Source organism: Musca domestica, unplaced genomic scaffold (assembly GCF_030504385.1).
Source record: "Musca domestica strain aabys unplaced genomic scaffold, Musca_domestica.polishedcontigs.V.1.1 13, whole genome shotgun sequence".
Taxonomy (NCBI): Eukaryota; Metazoa; Arthropoda; class Insecta; order Diptera; family Muscidae; genus Musca; species Musca domestica.
Genome location: NW_026712172.1, coordinates 8,012,656 through 8,030,645, shown reverse-complemented (window position 1 = coordinate 8,030,645; position 17,990 = coordinate 8,012,656). Strand labels below are relative to the sequence as shown.

The 17,990-nt window shown below is 37.3% G+C and overlaps 1 protein-coding gene across 4 annotated transcripts in view; it reads left to right on the top strand.

Annotated features, from left to right (window-relative positions):
* Nucleotides 1-17,990, top strand: part of LOC101900427 (ELAV-like protein 3) — a 139,043-nt gene that overhangs the window by 87,356 nt on the left and 33,697 nt on the right. Inside the window, exon 1 of one of the 4 annotated variants that reach the window (XM_059118600.1) lies at nucleotides 15,528-16,691. The exons of the other annotated variants lie outside the window; for them this stretch is intronic. The gene's annotated coding sequence lies outside the window, so the exon portion shown is untranslated. Of the gene's footprint in view, nucleotides 1-15,527; nucleotides 16,692-17,990 lie in introns of those variants that run through there. 4 annotated transcript variants of the gene reach the window in all.

The window sequence follows — 17,990 nt, the reverse complement described above, 5'->3', positions numbered from 1 at the left end:
ACAGTCTCGTGATAATCGTCTCCACAAGCCGGTCGCCCGATTTCATAATTTCTGAACGCCGAACTTCCCTTAACCATGACCAGTGAGCGGTCAGAATTCGGAGAGTTCACCAACTTTCGCTTCGAAGGACTGGTCTGCGCTTCTGATGTTCGGGTAGCAGAAAAGATTTTTCGAGATATCATCAAAGCTGCAGCCGCTCGTTATATACCTGTTGATCGAATATCCCAAATACGACCAAATTCCCCAGCAGAAACAGCGAGACTAGCAATGAACCACCTCGTTCCAAGCCCACTGATCCAAGAATCATTGAATTGGCAGTGAAAGTCCACAGCAGCAGAAGACGAAAATGGCTAAACTATCTGAGGGGTTGCAACATCGGAACCGATATGAAAAGGCAATAGTTAACGGTTAAATAGCTCTGGGTTCAAATAGAATCTCAATGATAATGTTGAAACAACTCTACACGCCGGTTCTTTAGTATCTAACAAAAGTTCTCAACTTGTCGCATTGCTCCCGATGCCTGGAAAATGGGCAGGGTTGTCCCGCTACTGCAACCAGGCAAAGATGCCAGGAAAGACGAAAACACGTATTCCGTCCACAACATAGTACCACAACAGCATGGTACGTCATATCCACACATTTCAGTCGATGATTAAATTAAAACAACCCGTGTCACGGAACAGTGTTGGTAGCCCACGAACGATCGAAGGCGTTTGATACAGACAATGTAGAGAGACCTACTCTCCTGCCAACTTTGAAACGTAGGATAATCGACTAATGTGTGTACCCCCGTTGTACGTAGTTTTCCGAAACAAGAAGTCCAAACCCCGTAGAATATAACAGGGAGTTCCCCACGGGGGGGCGATATCTCCGGAATGCCGATAATTGTACGGTAATGGTATCGTGATCAGTTGTTTATGACATATGTGTTAAGTTGAAAACCGATCTCGCGGAGGTTATGTATATTTATTACTATATATTAAATTTGTCACTCCGTTGTTTTTAACTTCCCTAAATATTCGTCGTGGAACCCATAAAGTATATATATTCATGATCAGCACAAAATTCTAAGTCGATTTAATGATGTCCGTCTGTCTGTCTGTTAAATCACGATACGGACCACATTGTTTGTCGTAGAGCTTATTTGTGTCTAGGATGGTTGGTATTGAAATATATTGGTCCACGTTGTCGTATAGCTCCCATACAAGGGTACCTCCCGATATTCGGTATTTTGATGGGTTCCAGCACCGGTGACAAAACATTGTATATATATGTCAACGTTTTTGTATAGCCCCCATATAACATACCCTACCGATATTCGGTATTTTGATAAGTTTCGTCACATTTTTTTACGGATTTGCCCAAAAATTGGCAAGTTGGTAGTTCGTAATGGGTTCTAACTCTGGTAGCGGATCATTTTATACGTATATACACATTTTCGTACAGCCCCCACAAAATGTACCTCCCGATATTCGGTATTTAGTTCGGATTTAGTCACATATTTCAACGGATTTGTCTAAAAATGTGTATTTGTAGTTCATAATATGTTCTGGCTCCGGTTGCAGAACATTGAATATCTAGGTCCACGTTTACCTGTAGCACACATACCGGTATTCGGTATTTTGATTATCTTAGTCACATTTACCCACGAAACTGGTATTTAAGACTAGCAACAGATACTAATCCTTTAAGTATAAAATTGCCTATATAGATTCCCGTGTTGGTATGGCCCCAATATATCGGCTTTACCCACTTGATGGTGTTTTCGAAAGTTCAACTGCATTATTCAACAGGTTATACTGGTATTTGTAGTTTAAAGTGGAACACTTTGAACCCAGATACATTTATATATAAAAATGTTTTCTTTACTTAATGGCGGAGGGTATTAAAGTTCGGTCCTGCCGAACTACATGTTATTTTTACTTGTTTTCTACTAAATATAATTATTACAGTAAAAAAGCGAAACATCCCAAAATGTATATAAAACAAGTTAAAAAGCAGTAAGTTCGGCCGGGCCGAACTTTAAATACCCTCCACCATTTTGAATGAATTTGGAAATAAAATCCTAAAAAAAAAACTTTGTTAAAATTTTAAAAATACCGAATATTGCCGTTATATTGGTGCCTATACGACGTGGAACGGTGAATAATGTAGCTAAAATCATCAAAGTATAGAATATAGGGAGGTACCGTTATATCGGAGCTGTGCGAAGACCTGAACCTACGTAGACATTTCTTTGTCATAGGCTGTAGCATCCATTACGATCTTCAAATACGACATTTCAAACCATTTCGGTGAGTATTGTACCTAAACTCGTCAAAATACCGAATATAGAGAGGTACTGGTATATGGGGCCTATACGAAGACCTGGACCTGCATAGACAATTTTCTGTCACAGACTGGAATTTCCATTACGAACTCTAAATGCGTAATTTGAAAAAAAATTTGTGAATAAAGACACTAAAATCACCAAAATACCGAATATAGGGTGGTACCGTTATATGGGGGTTATACGACGTGGACTTGCACAGACAATTTTCTGTCCTAGGCTGTAGTATCCATTGCGAACTTCAAATACCAAATTTTGAACAATTCCCATTGATAATGTCGCTAAAATCATCAAAATACCAAATATCGGGATGTACAGTTATATGGGGGCTATACGAAGACGTGGACCTGCACAGACAATTTTCTGTCTTAGGCTGTAGTATCCATTGCGAACTTCAAATACCAAATTTTGAACAATTCCCATTGATAGTGTCGCTAAAATCGTCAAAATACCGAATATCGGGAGGTACCGTTATATGGGGGCTATATGAAAACGTAGACCTACATGGCCCAATTACGAACTTAACCTGCCTACTAGAAAAAAAGCACGTGTGCAAAATTTTAGCCTTGTATCTCAATTCGTTCGAAACATAGCGTGATTACAACAGACAGACAGACGGACTGACAGACAGACAGACAGACGGACATCGCTAAATCGACTCAAAATTTTACGCTGATCAAGAATATATATACTTTGTTGGGTCTGACATGAGTATTTCGAGGAGTTACAAACGGAATGACAAAGTTAATATACCCTCCATAGTATGGTGGAGGGTATAAAAACAACAAAATAACTGACAAGCCCTTTTTTCATTTTAATGAAAAATATTGAATTTCATTTCTGTTGACATTTCTTTTGTTTTTCTTTATTTAAATTATGCATAAATGATCAAATATGTCCTCTAATTTCCAAATCCTCGAAACCTTAAATATTTCAACATATTTTATTTTGTTTTGTAAATTTCCTCCAGCAACCCTTGTTCGTTCGTTTGCTAGGCCTTAAGCATTTTAATTTTCATTGAGAGCTAATTATGCAAAACTTGAGATGGATTCGAGAGTGAGCAAGCGAGTGAGTTTGTGTGTGTGTGTATCCTCAAGAGTGTGTGCATATTTAAATAAATAATTTGACAGAAAACCATAACTAAAAAGTCCTTTAATGGCAAGAAATCACAGAATACAAAAAAAAAACAAACCCAAGCCATATGTTTTAATTTTCATTGCATATTTTCAGGCGGTGGGTGTTTTGGAAGTATACCCTACATTATAAAGGAAAGGAACTTCAATTGCATTAGTAGTAGGAAAGTCAAAATGAATCTTGAAGATCACTATGTCATCAGATACCCGTTCATCTTTTAAAGCCTCTCTAATTCCTTAATTGTTTGCTATTTGTCTGCAGGTCTCATTGTACTCCATATTCCTTGAAAATCTTAAGATCTATGTTGTTGGAATATTTTCTGGCAAAAAGTTTTGCAAGGGTCATAGAGTTCTCCCAAATTCCCTTAACAAATATTTTGGATCCTGTTCGTTGTCGATTTCATGTCATGCAAGTACCTTGATTTTAAAGCGTGTTACAAATTCTTGATATCTGCTTAAATTTTAATTTTCCCTATTTGCATTGTTCCACCCATCTATAAGATTGATTGTTGTTTTTGCTTTTAATTTAAACAGCAGCAGGAACAACAACAAACGTCATTAATGTGTATGAGTCCTAATGCAACAATATTAAGTCAACCGAATAGGGCAACGACAAAAACAAAAACCAGAAAGAGTTTGAGACATACTTGAAATGTGTGTGTGTTGAGTTGAAAGGACATTATTAAGGACTTGCGGTAATAAATCTGTATGAGGGCACATACATTTACCCGCTTCAGTGGTCTGTCTAAAGCATAAGCAGTGGTTTGTGGCTCCACCCTCCTCTTGTCAATCCAAATGGATTTTAACCCCAGTAAAATGCCAAAGGGCCTCAACATCACACCATATTTGTTGTGAGATGTGGACATTTTTTTCATTCAATTTTAAAAGCATGAAAACTTTTCAATTGTCCTGACAATGTTTGTATTGACTTGAATCCGGTGATGAATGTCGCTTGAAACTAGACACGACAGCTAGTATTACAGGTACATATACAATGATATGGCACATATGTTGAAATATTATTACAACCTAAAACATTAGACTTTATCAGTAATTAAAATTTGACTCGGGTTGTTATGTTTTTAGATTTAGAATTTTGGAAATTTATATAAAATTCATATAAAATTCAAACTCAAATTTTAAATAAGATTTTCATATATAACAATATAATTGATTTATTAAGTTTTTCAGCACTGCCACCTATAACACTACTTACTTATTCAAACATGTTTTTTTTTTTTTTTTTTTTTTTTTGGAAAAATTGAATTTGTGCTTTCTTTCACTGCACTTCAATCTTAGTTTTTATACCCTCCACCATAGTATGGAGGGTATATTAAGTTTGTCATTCCGTTTGTAACACCTCGAAATATACATTTTAGAGCCCACAAAGTGTATATATTCTTGATCAGCATAATATTCTATGTCGATTTATCCATTTGTCCGTCTATTCGTCTGTCCGTCTATCAGTCTGTTCGTATATCCGTCTGCTAGCTTAGATCACTCCATACAGATCAATAAAATTTTACTCAAATGTAAGTTATGCCTGCAGGACTTTTGGTATTGAAAATTGGCCATGTAGGTCCACGTTTTGGTATAGCCCCCAAACAACCTCCCTACTTTCGGAATTTTGGTGATTTTAGCGACATTGTTCTCCGGAATTGTTTCAAATTTGATATTTGAAATTTGTAATGGATATTACAACCTATGACAGAAAATAGTCCGCGGAGGTCCACGCCTTCGTATATCCGCCATATAACGGTACCTCCCGACATTCGGTATTTTGATGATTTTAGCCACATTATTCACCGGATTTGTTTCAAATTTGGATACTAGAGTCTATGACAGAAAATTGTTTGCGCAGGTCCACGTCTTCGTATAGGCCCAATATAACGGTACCACCCGATATTCGGTACTACGAAGATTTTAGCGTCTTTATTCATCGGAATTTTTTTTTTAATTTGGTATTTGAATTTCATAATGGATACTACAGCCTGTGCCAAAAAATTGTCCGTGCGCGTTCCAGCCTTCGTATAGCCCTCATATAACGGCACCTCCTGATATTCCGCATTTCGATGATTTTAGCGACATAATTCATAGGAATTGTTTCAAATTTGGTATTTGAAGGTCGTAATGGATATAACAGCCTATGGCAAAAAATTGTCTGTGCAGGTCCACATCTTCGTATAGGCCCAATATAACGCTACCACCCGATATTCGGTACTACGAAAATTTTAGCGACATTATTCATCGGAATTTTTTCAAATTTGGTATTTGAAATTCGCGATGGATACTACAGCCTGTGCCAAAAAATTGTCCGTGCGCGTTCCAGCCTTCGATAGCCCCAATATAACGGCACCTCCCGATATTCGGCATTTTGATGAATTTGGCGACATTATTCACCGGAATTGTTTCAAATTTGGTATTTGAAGTTCGTAATGGATATTACATCATATTACAGAAAATTCTCTGTGCAGGTCCAAGCAACCAACTTCCTACTGCTGTCATTTCTAAGCCACTCGTCCGACAGTTGTTAAAATTATTCCTTATATTGTTTAAAAGCGTAGAAAACCTTTTTGGTGAGAATTTTCCAGAAATGAAATTATTCGTGATGGAGTTCAAGTGTGACTTCTCTATATTTGGCTGGAAAACCACAAGTGGCTATCGTTAGAACACTCCAGCATTTAAATGTGAATAAATCTTTTGTGTCTCGTATCATCGCTCGTTACCGTGATACTGGTAGCGTAGCCCGACGTCAAGGAAGTGAACGGAAGAAAACAGCAACATCAGCAGAATTGGTTCGAAAAGTAAAGAAGCGATTGGATCGAAGCCCGCGTCGGAAAATATTGAAAATGAGCTTGGGGTAAAGCCATTGAGCTCGGGTTGAAGTGCAACAACATAAATAAAATAGACTCAAAAGAGCTAAAGATTTGCTTCGCTTGGCCGAAAGTGGTGAACTGTCGGATTTAGTTTTCTCCGATGAGAAAACATTCGTTGTCCAGCAGTTTGTAAACAAACAAAATGATCGTGTTTACTTGCCAAAAAGATGTGAACCTTCGGTTGGCCACAAGAACTCAAGTGCCGGCCATGGTGATGGTGTGGGCCGCCATAACAGCCTATGGTTGCTCTCCGCTCGTATTAATCGACCGTGGCATCAGAATAAATGCCGAATATTATCGCGAAAATATTATATCCTTGGGCACGCAAACATTTTGGCCACAGAACTTGGACATTCCAACAGGACTCAGCTCCATCGCAATCAGCACGAGCCACACAAGAATGGTTACAAAATGAGGTTCCTCGTTTCATTTCTAGCTCACAATGGCCATGAAAATCTCCGGATCTCTGGTTGGCACTAACAAATACCAAAGTGTCGAACACCTCAAGCAAGCGCTTTGCCGGGAATGAGCCAAAATACCGCAGAGCAACATTCGGGCAGCGTGTGACGGTTTCATTGGCCGTTTGAAGGCTACAATTGGAACAAATCTAAACTTATCCTAAAATTTGATGCTATTTCCGACAAGTTTTCCTTTTATTCAATAAAATTAAAAAAAAAATTGAAAAATTATGGCGTTTGACTTCGTTGCAGTTTTTTTTATCTTACCCTGTATGTCCACCTCTTTATATCAATCTTACTTCCAATCCGTTTACATGATACCAAATGCTTCGTACTTTTATGCACTAATAGATGGAATTTCCAAAAATAATCGGACTCATCTACACACGGACAAACAAATTTGAAGATTCTAGGTTTAACTGTTGAGCCTGGGGCTAACCATTTGACAGTTTACACTTATAAGCCTTGGTTATAACATCAGCTTTTGTATAAAGTTTGAAGAAACTAAATCGTGCATTCCAGAGAACATCAATGACAAACACAATGCAATTTTTATACCCTCCACCATACTATGGAGGGTATATTCAATTTGTCATTCCGTTTGTAGCTCCTCGTAATACACATGTCAGACCCAACAAAGTATATATATTCTTGATCAGCATAAAATTCTAAGAAGATTTAGCCATGTCCGTATGTCTGTCCGTCTGTCTGTCTGTTGAAATCACGCTATCTTTCGAACAAATTGAGATAGAAGGCTAACATTTTGCACACATGTATATTTTGCCAGTAGGCAGGTTAAGTTCGTAAATGGGCCATGTAGGTCCAAGTTATCATATAGCCCCCATATAACGGTACCTCCCGATATTCGGTATTTTGATGATTTTAGCGACATTATTCACCGGAATTGTTTCCAATTTGGCATTTGAAGTTCGTAATGGATACTACAGCCTAAGACAGAAAATTATCTGTACAGGTCTACATCTTCGTATAGCCCCCATATAACGGTACCCCCCGATATTCGGTATTTTGATGACTTTAACGAGATTATTTGCCGGAATACTTTCAAATCTGGTATTTGAAGTTCGTAATGGATACTACACCCTAAGTCAAAAAATGAGCCATGTAGGTCCACGACTTCATATAGCCCCGATATAACGGTACCCCCCGATAATAGGTATTTTGATGATTTTAGCTACATTATTTAACGGAATCGTTCAAAATTTGAATGGTATTTGAAGTTCGCAATAGACACTGCAGCATAAAACAGAAAATGGGCCATGTAGGTCCACGTCTTCGTAAAGCCCCCATATAACGGTACCCCCCGATATTCGGTATTTTGATGATTTTAGCGACATTATTTACCGGGATTGTTTCAAATTTCGCATGTGAAGTTCGTAATGGATACTTCAGCCCATACCAGAAAATTGTCCACGCCTACGTATAGCCTCCATATAGCAGTACCCCCTATATTCGGTATTTTGATGATTTTAGCTACATTATATACAGATTTTTCTTCAAGTTTCGCATTTAAATATTGTAATAACTTATGACAAAAGTTGCCTATGCAGGTCTACGTCGGTATTTTTAAGATTTTAACAGAATTTGAAACGGATTTTATTTATTTATTTATTTTTTTGGAAATTGCAAAATTTGTACCAAATGGTGGAGGGTATTAATATTATTACAGCTTTTTTACTTGTTATACCTTAAACCGCACGGCTACAGAAAGGCATTTGATACGGCCAAATCGTACATCATCGAAATAACACTTTTATAATCCATGGCTCTTTAACTCAAGGGATTTGGAGTCGATTTGCTTGTGTCCGTCCGCCCGTCTGTCTGGCTGGTGTGCACGAAGAGAATATTCGCAATGGTCTAAACTTGTAATATTATGAAATAGTGCAAAAATGGACAATATCGCTCTACTATTTATCGTACCTCCACAAAATTTTGGAGAAAGATTTTAATGCCTGACTCTTCTGTAAAGAATTCTGTTCTCTTCTATCCCCCGAGCAATCCATATTACCATATTTTTCACAATAAATCCAGAGCCCCACTAAAAGACAATTAAGTTCACTGACGACTAAATTGAAATTTTGTTCTCCCTGTGATTCTCATTCCAAAAAAAAATCTATGTGCCGAATTTCCAGGCTTCGGCATTTTCAGCGATTTTAATCTGGTTTCTCTAAACGAGGAAAACTTATATTCCATATTCTTCCATTCATAATGTAACATAACAACATTACACATTTACAAAAATCTACGAACATTGCATTATTTACGACAGTATCTTTGCCTTTTTTTTTCCGTTTGTAAAACAAAGATGGTGTCAGCATTTTAGGACGGCTCTTTTCGCTAATTGTCGATTCCTTTGATTTCCAAATGAGATATTCTTTTTTTTTGGCAAATTTGAAGATGGAAAATGAAACATCCTTTTTATTTTCGCAACATAATACAATTAAGCAGGAAATTTTATTTTTAAATGCTTTGTCTTTGAACATTGAACAAAAGCTGATTAGTACGCACAATATTTCACAGGGTGTCGTATGTCTGTTTGTGTGTGTGTGCGTCTTGCTTTGAAGTCTGAACTAATGGCCAAATGCAATTATTATTGGTATTGTCCTCTCTCTATCGCCCGCTCTCAGTTGGTGTCGGTTGAGGCCTGGATGGAAAATAGAGAGGAGTAAAAAAATGTATCAAGCAAAGTCATGACATTTCCCCATCCCTTCATTAGGTAGGGAATTCTGCTCACCACAGAGGCCAAGCCCTCTTAACCCTCCCTTTCCCTATGGCAAAAAGTTGGTGTATTGAAAATTTTACAAAGATTTCCAATTTTCACTTCTGTGTATTTTTAAACGGTCCTTTACAAATGCCCGCCGATTTTTCATTTGAAATGCACTCTAGAATAAAAATCACATTTGACACGCCCGAATAAAAAACAACATTTGAAAACGCAAACGAGAGCCTTCGCTGTGATGCTGCACAACCAGAAGAGGGCGAATTATTTTTTTTTTTGCAAGGATTCCAAATGTTCAACAAGGATACCAAATGAAATATGATCCCGCATTCAATTACAATGACATGACACCTAAGGAACAACAACACACACAACAAGGACCAATAAACATTTTGTTCAAATATTTCAAAATGATTTCTAAAAAAGCGAAAATTAATATTCAAATCTTGTTGAATCCGAGATTAATAACTGACAGAAAATCATAATGGTCCTACTGACTAATTGAAACTGCTTAGCAAGGATATGCTAATTTGGTATTTGGCAAAATATCGCAGTTAATTCCCTTTTCGGAACTGGTCGCAACCCCTAAAATTGGAAAGTTAGACTAACAAGGGATTTTGTGCGAATAGCTATTACGTGTTGTTGTTGTTGTAGCCCTTGCAGTAATGTCATCAGGAAAGTCATTAACAGGAATTTATGACTGGCATGCATTGTTGAAATGCGTGCAACAAAATGAAAATCAATAATCGTTACATTTTTCGATGTTTCGATGATAAAAGTTCAACGAAGTATTGGAAAAAATATTACTACATATGAGAAAGGTAAAAAAATATTCCTTGCAAATTTGGGATAATTTTGTTATGTTTTAAATGGACATCTGTTTTGTACACACTTGGTATTCGAATGTTAAATATGGTTTCTAAGATGGAAAAGCTATATATTTAGAATTAGAGAAATATATTAGTGCAAAAAAACATCACAAACGCATTATGAACTTCGAAACAATTTCGATCAATTCCATTGAAATATGACTATTACGGTTAAATGTGGCTATTACGAATTCGAAATACTTTGTGATAATTATGTTGGAAAATGTGGCTAAAATCGTCCAAATACCGAATACAATGCTACAATTATATGAGGGTACTACTATTATATGGGGACTACCGAAGACGTGAATTTATATGGGAAATTTTCTGTCATAGGAAGCAGTGACCACTGGTAATTCCAAATTTCGAATTTGTAATAATTTTTATGAAAGATATAGCAAAAATCGTCAAAATACGGAATACAGCAAATTCAGTTTGAAAGTGTGACTAAAACACTCAAAAAAAGCCTTAAATTTACCGGCAAAATTATATGAGGACTATACCATTTTGGGTACATAATGTGTTCGCCAATATTTCTTGCAAAAATCTCGCGAGCTATCAGTTGAGCTATAAAAGTGTTAAATTGATCTGTTCAAACCCAGCGATAGCTCCCATATACAGGGTGAGATGAAAAAACAGCAACCATTAAAAATTACTCCATTAAAAATTACTCCATTAAAAATTACTCCAGCTCATTATATTGTTTACAAGCGTACAACAGCATTTTGGTGAGAATTTCCCCAAAAAAAAAAAAATATTCGTGATGGAATTCAAGCGTGATAGTGTGATTTTTTTTTATATTTGGCTGGAAAACCACAAGTGGCTATTGTTAAAGCACTCCAGTATTTAAATGTGGCTAAATCTTTTGTGTCTCGTACCATCGCTACGCTACCGTGATACCAGCAGCGTAGTCCGACGTCAAAGAAGTGGACAAAAAAAAAACAGCAACATGAGAAGAAATGGTTCGAAAAGTAAAGAAGTGACTTGATCAAAACCCGCATGCAATGGCCGAAAAATGGCTCGTGAGCTGAATATATGGCAATATTCCGTTCGGCAATTATTGAAAAATGAGCTCAGGGTAATTCCATTGAAATCTAAAAGAGTGCAAGAACTTACAGCGCAACAGAAAGAAAATAGACTCAAAAGAGCTAAAGAGTTGCTTTACTTGGCCGAAAGGGTTGAACTGCCGAATTTGGTTTTCTCCGAGCAGTTTGTAAACAAACAAACAAAATGATCGTGTTTAGTTGTCAAAGAGGTCAGCTGAAAGCGCCGGCCATGGTGACGGTGTGGGCCGCCATAACAGCCGATGGTCGCTCTCTGCTCTTATTAATTGACCGTGGCATCAGAATAAGTGCCGAATATTATTGGACAGTGTATTAAAGCCTTGGACAAGAATGTTTACAAAATGAGGTTCCTCGCTTCATTTCCAGCGCACAATGGCCGCCAAAATCTCCGGATACCAATCCGTTGGCCAATTGTGTCTGGAGTATTGTGGAAAGCAAGGTTGGCACTAAAAAATACCAAAGTGTCGATCGCCGGGAATGGACCAAAATACCGCAGAGCAACATTATTGGCGGCTTGAAGGCCATAATCCACAGTTCTCTGCATACTGGGAACTCATAGTCCGAACATACAGCAAATTCGGTTTGAAAGTGTGAAACACTCAAAAAACCTTAAATCTGCCGGTACAGGCCTATACCAAAACGTGGGCCTATATATAGCCCATTTTAGGTACATAATGTTTTCGCCAATATTTCTGGCAAAAATCCGGCAAGCTTTCAGTTGGGCTATTAAAGGGGTAAATTGATATTTTTCTTCAAAACCCCAATTCAGCCTAGAAACAGGTATATCAAATATTGTGAAAATCTATTTAAACCTAGCGGTAGCTCCCATATATATGTTTCATCCGATTTGGTATATATCTCCCTTCCAATCGTAATATGTACTCCACAACAATGATATCTGGTATCAGATATGAAACGTTGATTAAAAATACCTCTACGGATGTTTGTCGACATCGGCTCAGATTTGGATATAGCTCCCATATATATCTCTATCCGATTTTACGTTTATCTTGCACCAAACATGTAAAATCATAAATAGGATAGATTTTGGCATATTGATAGGAATTTGACCGGGAAATAATACGACAAATGTGGTGAAAATTGGTTCAGATATAGTCTTAGCTCCGATATATATGTTTTAATTTAACCCTTCCAAAATATGTTCGACATGTATCAATGGTATTTGTTAGGGGAGATTCGTCAAATTTAGTGAAAGTAGTGGATATAACTGCCGTTTTTATTTCCCCTCGATTTCAGATCATATCTTCTCTATTGCCATGATACGCATTCAAAAATAATCATAGTTGGCATGGTAAACTTCACAAAAATTCCCACGGTAAACGTTTACTTGCATATTATGCATTGTAGTGTAGGGTTTCATATAGTCGGCACCGCCCAACTCTTGACCTTCCTTTACTGGTTTATTTTAAGCTATTTCCGGCTTTGATGTATGCTTTAGAGTTTTGGTGTACTCTCTGGCCTACAGCTAAATTGTATGACAAACAATTTTGTATAATATTTTGATCTGATACGTTTACATATTTAGATCAACTTTCATAATCTACCCGTTGTTTTCTCCGGTAATTATGATTTGTGTTGCACAGAGTAATGGAAATTAATACTGCATAACCAAATAGCAAAAAAACAGTCCGATGTCTTCGAGATCTAAACGAATTTCATTTCTGAGGTCTTGGGGCCAGCGACGCTCCAGGTTAGGTTAGGTTAAATGACGTGCGGTTACCATATGGCAACCGCTCCACTCGGAGACCTATAGGTCCATTGTGTTTATCCTAAAAGAATGTTAAGAAATGAGGAAAAAGTAATTGGTAGAAGAGGTGAAGATAAAAGATAAAGTTGTAGAATGTGATCTACGGCTGAGGAGTTTGCCGTGTCGTCTTTAGCCACTTGAATCATCTGGCTAATTGAAGGATTACTATAGGGTCAGTGTTAGAAAAAGAAAACAGGTCATGTGACACTAGTTCTCCCAATAGCCTGTGTCTCACATTAATGAGTGCTGGGCAGTGGCAGAGCAAGTGTTCGACTGTCTCGATTTCTTCTTCATCTTGACAGATCATACAGTAGTCAATGTCGTCGCTGTCCCATTTCGAGGTCATAGCCCTCACCTTACAGTGACCTATGATGATACGCACCACAAGTTTTAAATCAGATTTTGACAATGACATCAGCGACCTTGTTCTCTTCCCTGAGAGTGTGGGCCAGATTCTTTTGGGGATGGTGCATCCCATTTCGTCCAGCCATTTTGTTGGATTCTCTCAGAGTAATGTCTGTGAATAACCTGTAGGAAATGGCATGGTGGTGGTTTAACCGAGTTGTCTACTTCAATTGTAGTTGATTCGGATCCCAGTCTGGCCAATTCGTCTGCAGTGTCGTTACCTGGGATGTTATAATATCCAGGAACCCAACAGAGCTTGATGGGCAACCCAGAGTTTTCCAAGGCTTCCCTGCAGTTCAAAACAGCCCTAGACTTGATAGTAAAGGACATATATAGTCACCGGACCGCTGACCTTTATGCTCCTCGTGACCAGCAGGTCTATGGCCTATTTGACCGCAACGATTTCCGCCTGAAATGCGCTACAGTTGTTTCCAAGCTTGTAGGATTCACGAACATTAAGGGTATCACAGAAGACAGCAGCTCCCGTACAACACTCCATCTTTGAACCGTCGGTATAAACAGCTATGCCGCGGAAAGGTGGGTTGTTATGGGCCCAGGCGTCTCTATCAGGTATGTGTATGTGAGGTGGGTAGAAGCTTAATCGTGGTGAAATATAGTCGTGGTGAAATATAGTCAGCGACGCTCCAAGTGAAGAAATCGCTATGTGTTAAATCAAAAGATGTCGATGGACAATTTTGATCACCTTTCCTAATAATGTCATTTTTAGGAAATGTTTCTCCTAAAAGAATAATTGCTTCATGGATCGAAGATCATTGCTTATGTGGATCGAAGAGCCATCTTGTTGAAAATAAACTTTGTGCAGATTAATACCATCCAATTCCGACCAAACATAAATCATGAAACTTTGAAAAAAATAATCTTGGCATTCTTCCACAATTTGATCACAAACTTCTTCCGACTGTTTGTATATGAAAAATTGCACTAAATTCATGGTTGTATAGTGAGTGGAGGGTACTCCGAGCATAAGTCAGTGTCCTAGGAAGCATAACTTTTCAAAAAATATTAAGCGTTTCAGTAAATACTTTCCCAATATCCCACTGTGTTGGTAGCTTTTCTTTATCTCTTTTTATCCGGGCACTGTTAAATGTAGTCGACCGTTTTTTCCCGGTAACAAACACTGGCACACTCAAACACATATGCACACACATACACACACACTTGTGTCCCCAAGAGCTTTGCATTGTGTTCCTTTCTTTTTGCTTAAATTGCAGTGAATTATGTCCTACCCCAGTTGGGATGAAGGAAAACCTCAGCTCGCTAAGAAATACTAAATTGCAGTAACAACAAAAACAACATGGCAATCGTGTTTGACTTTTTGTTATAAATATATGGAAGGGTGGTAGTGGTGGTGACAGAGGCTAAGGTCCAGCACATAAGCACTGAACTGCAGGGACGTAATGCACGCACCAGGATGTGATGTGATGGGTGTGTGTGTGTGTGTGCGTGCGTGCATGGCAAGGGATTTAGAAGAAGTGAAACGTAGCAAACCAAAAAGAAAATACACGCAACAACAATGCCTGGAAGGATTGTTGTTGTAGTTACTTTTTTGTTATTTTGGAACAGTTTTTAGCCCTTCTGCCGGCAGAAATTTAGTTAACGACGTCGATGATGATGATGATGGCGACGACGACAGCAACCATAACAGCGGGCACCAGGCACGCGTTTACATGACAACAGACATTAAAGGATACAGGTGAGAGAAAAAACAAACCAAGCGTGGTTTGAGTATGGGGTGAAAAACTGGAAACTAAAAACCAGGATATAAAAAGAAACCTAAAAAAGTTTTTCCAAACCATTTTGGGGATACTTCCTTCTTTTCGTGGTAATTATTTTCTCTTAATAATAAACACCCCTCAGCTAGAAACTCTCTTAATTGTGATGGCTCTCTTTGCGGCTGATTTTTCCCAAAAGGGTGTGAATGCCGGCATTGTTTCAACAGCCACAAAAGCGTTAGCTAAAAGAGTTCAGCTATATGTCTTGTTGGGGTTGTTGTTCTCTCCTCGTGCTCTCCACACAGGATATTCCAATGTTTCCAATTCGATTGCACAGCGAACGGGAGTTAACGTGCCAGGACATCGGGCAGCTGGGCACATACTGTTATCAATCGACAAACCATAAGGATCGTCGTCCTCAGTCGTACGTGTTCGTTTGTTGCTTTCGTTCGTTCATTTTTCGAGAACATTCAGTTTTAATAATCTTTAGTTTATTGTTTTCGGACTCCTCTGCACTCTATAAATGCAATAATTTTGTGTTGAAACCAACCAAAAAGGGAAAACTAGCTAGGAAAATACCCAACAAATCCAAGGAAACCTAAGAAAATATAAAAACAAAAAGCAAAAACAACATCATCACCAACAACAAAAAAAAAAAACACCTTAAGTAGGTTTTCAGTTTCAACCTCTAGTCCATTCAAAACTCGGTTCACAATTTTGACTTAAGTTTCGTTAAAAATTGATTTTTGACAACAACAACAACCAAGACAAACCAATACCGGCTTCCAAACAAATCAAAGAAAAAATAAAATAAAAATAAACACTACTCAAATCCGAGTTGTATTTGGCAAAACTGAAACAGAACAACAGCCAAAAAACAAAGAACACCACCAACCAAAAGTAAAACAAGGAGGAAAAAAGATTTTATCGGGCAGTTTGCAATACTATTTTCTAACGTAAAAAAAATTATTAAAACAACATTCGTAACAATTTATTCAAGATAATTGTTAAGAATACAAAAGGCCAAATTATTTAAAACAATCTAAACTTTGTTAAATTAATACAATTCTCTTCGAAAAATATCTTCGTCTATGTGTGCATAAATTGTGTTCAACGTCGTGTTTTTCTAGTCAAATTTTGTTGAGTAAAAAAAAAAATAATTAAATAAACGGTTTAAATAAAATTTTCCCCGCTACCCATTTTCTTTTGTCTGCTAACATTCGGTTATATTTGAAATTTAGTATAAAATACATTTCCGAGAGACTTCAGGGTCTACGTTTACTGGTACATGGAACAAAATATCTTCAGCAAATAGAAATGTAAGTATGGGAATATAAATATTTGTATCCGTTAGAGGGGTAAAGAAGACAACAATCTTAGGTCATTTGAAATGAATAACTCCCTAAAAGTAGGCTGCATTTAAAAAAATAAAATCCCAAAGGCAGGCCTGTCTACATATCTGGTTCGAGTTGTAAATAAAGTCAATTTTTCCCATTTTATATATATTGTTCTTCCAATAGTATATACTGTACAAAACTATATATAATATAGGGTGTGATAAAAAATGCAACAAAGTCAAACGCCATAATTTTTATTTTTTTTTAATTTTATTGATGTCGGAAATAGCATCAAATTTTAGAATAAGTTTAGATTTGTTCGAATTGGTCACTTTTGGCTCGAATTATGGCCCTCAAACGGCCAATGAAACCTTCACACGCTGCCCGAATGTTGCTCTACGGCAGCTATGATCAGCCTCGGACGAAAAAGTATAAACAAACCAACACGAACTCGCAATGAGAATAAGAATCAGTCGTCGATGAGACACCGACGAATGAAGACGTGTGTGGCTGCACGCATTGCTACCGTTGATGCACTTAGCGAAACAATAGTTTAATTTGCATTATTTTATTTCAGCTTAACTACATGCCAGAATGCTACAATCATATTTTATGGTTAAAAATGCTTTCGATAATATTCAATGCATTTTATGTGGCAAAATAAAAAATATGACGTCATTTTAAGAATTTTTTTAATGTAAATATTAATCTTTTTATTAAGTGTTCCCTGTTTCAAAAGCCTTAAATCTCCATTTTTTATTTAACTACTTTTGTATCGATTATTTTTAAATTAATCAGTGAATTGTTTTTTTTTTTTTTTACATTTAATTTTTTTATTTATATTTTTAGTTGAATTAAAATAAAATTTATATATTTGTATTTATACAAAACAAAACATTTCCCCCTATAATATGGTAGTACACTGTAATAATAATAATATCATTATGCATTAGTTGCCGCCAACAACTCATGAAATTTCTTTGAGTGGACGTTCACTCTCTCGCACCAATACACATTCATTTTTTGTTTTGAGCATCCCTGCTCTACGGCATTTTGACCCATTCCCGGCGAAGCGCACGCATGAGGTGATTGATACTTTCGTATTTTTTAGTGTCAACTTTGCTTTCCAAAATTCTCCAGACACAATAGCCCAACGGATTGTATACGGAGATTTTGGTGGCCATTGTGCGCTGGAAATGAAGCGAGGAACCTCATTTTGAAACCATATTGCTCTACGGTATTTTGGCCCATTCCGGGCGAAGCGCTTGCTGGAGGTGATCT